Genomic DNA, 2,495 nt, shown 5'->3' with positions numbered 1-2,495 from the left:
TATATCTCTGTGGATATTCATTATAAATTTTGGAAATTTTATTCTTATCCCTGCCTTGTTTCATTTTTTTCTAAGCTGTTTACATGTTTAAAAATTAATTAATTAATTAATTAATTAATTAATTAATTAATTTTTGGCTGCATTGGGTCCTCGTTGCTGCACATGGGCTTCCTCTAGTTGTGGAGAACAGGGGCTTCTCTTGTTGTGGAGCAAGGGCTCTAGGTGTGTGGGTCTCAGTAGATGTGGTACATGGGCTCAGTAATTGTGGCTCGTGGGCTCTAGAGTGCAGGCTCAGTAGTTGTGGTGCACGGGTTTAGTTGCTCCACAGCATGTGGGATCTTCCCAGACTAGGGTTCGAACCTGTGTCCCCTGCATTGGCAGATGGATTCTTAACCACTGCGCCACCAGGGAAGCCCAAAGCTGTTTACCTATTATTTTACTAATTGTTAATTAATTAATTAATTAATTAATTAGTTTATTTATCCATTTGTTTCATGCCTTTCGTGTGGAATGTTTTTTTTCAAAAGTTTCATGATCCCTGATTCTCAATTGGATACAATTAAGAGGCAAATTACTAAAAACCTTACTGACTTGGAAATGTTGAAATGTTACCAAGTAGCTCTATTTAGACCATTCCTCCCACAGCAAAATAGAAACTGGAGGGACGTTTACATTTGACAGAAAAGAAAGGCTTTGAGTGAAGAAGTTCTCACATTCTTACTGTTTCTTTTTTCTTTTTTTTTTTTCTGGTTGAGCTCTGATCTGTGCATGCATAAAAAAGACTCCAAGCAGCCCAGAAAAGGTTAAAATAGGTAAATAGAGACCAAGTTTGTAATATGAGTCCATCTAAGTTAATTGCATTCTAAAAGAAAACAAAACAAAAATCAACATTACTCAGAGGAATAGAAAAGAATCCAGAGCTTCTTCAACACAACACTCACCATGTCCAGGACATAATCACAAATTACTAGATTTATTAAGAAATAATAAATACAACAAATCTTCCAAACAAAAGGTAATCAATAAAGACCAACCACTAGATGGCAAATCTAAGAGAAAAGCACTTTAAAGAAGCTATTATTACTGTATTCAGTGTTATAAAGCAAAGCATACTTAAAATCAAGGAACAAATATGAAATCTCTATAGAAACTATAAAGAAACTATAAAGAAGATTCAATTTGAAGTTCAACAATTGAAAAGTAAATGAAATAAAAAAATACCTGGATAGGCTTAACAGAAGAAATATAAATTAAATTATCTAATTTGCAGAACACAGAAAAAAAGTTTTGACCCCATAAATGGATGGAGCATAAAGTATCTGGTAATATCAAAATTTCTAATACATAAGCATCTGAAGCCCCAGAATCAGAGGAAGGAAAAAAGGAACAGAAAAAATATTTGAAAAAACAATTGCCAAAAATTTCCCAAATTTAGTAAAGGTCATAGATTTACAGATTCAAAATGTCACTGGCTCTAAGGCATAATAAATACAAAGTAAATTACATGTTAGTCAAAGAAAGACAATCAAAGAAAAAGACAGAGGAAAAGCATACATTAGAACAGGGGACAACAATCTCAAATCCATGTATTTCTTGTCAGAATCAATGGAGGTCAAAGTAGTGGAACTGATCTTGACAGTGGAACATCTTGAGGGCTAAAAGAAAAAAAAGTCTATATTTGAAGATAATATCCTTTAACCGTAAAAGCATAATAAGGCATATTTAAATAAACAAACCTAAGGAAATGAATTGCCAGCAGACTTGCATTAAAAGAGAATTCTTTTATCTAAAGGAATATGATTCCAGATGGAAGTATGTACCTTCAGAAAGGAATGAAGTGCTCCAGAAATTATAATTATGGATATAAAATTATGAATTTAAAATTATATTTATACTTATAAATATAAAATATTTTTCTTAATTTAAAATACATATGACTGTTTAAATAAAGCATATAACTTATATTAAGCAGTTTAAAACATATGTAGACATAAATGAAACTATAGCATAAATGATGTGGGGAGTGGTAAATGGAACTGCTTGTGAAATTCTTGCAATTTGCATTAAGCAGTGCAATATCAACTCAAGTAGACTGTGAAAAGTTGTATGTTGTAACCCTAGAGCAAACACTAAAGAAAAAATAATGAAAAATGTTTTAACAAAAAAGCCAATAGATAAATTATAATGAAATTCTTTGTTTTTTTTTTAGGAATTTTTCTGGTGGGAACCAGAAAACCTGCTAGACAAATTCTATAAGAGCTGTAACACTTATAATGAAATTCTTAAAAAAAAAATAGTCATTTACCTTAAAAGAAGACAGGAAAAGAGGAAAAAGTACAGAAGGGAAAAACAGGAAACAAATGATAAACATAAATCTAGTCATATCACTAATTCCATTAAATGTAAATAGAATAAAAGACAGATATTGACAGAATAAATAAAAATCTAATGGAAAGCTCAGTTTATATGGGCTGGACTCCTTGATTTGTGGGATT

The 2,495-nt window shown here is 31.3% G+C and overlaps 1 non-coding gene across 1 annotated transcript; it reads right to left on the bottom strand.

The window, feature by feature from the left end:
• Positions 1–2,205: 2,205 nt before the first annotated feature.
• Positions 2,206–2,270, bottom strand: LOC132354717 (U7 small nuclear RNA). Its single transcript, XR_009499380.1, has one exon. It is a non-coding gene; the product is annotated as a U7 small nuclear RNA (small nuclear RNA).
• Between the last annotated feature and the right edge of the window lie 225 nt (positions 2,271–2,495).

This window comes from Balaenoptera ricei, chromosome 1, assembly GCF_028023285.1.
Source record: "Balaenoptera ricei isolate mBalRic1 chromosome 1, mBalRic1.hap2, whole genome shotgun sequence".
Lineage (NCBI taxonomy): Eukaryota > Metazoa > Chordata > Mammalia > Artiodactyla > Balaenopteridae > Balaenoptera > Balaenoptera ricei.
Note: the sequence above shows the minus strand (reverse complement) of the source record. Positions and strands in the feature narration are given on the sequence as shown.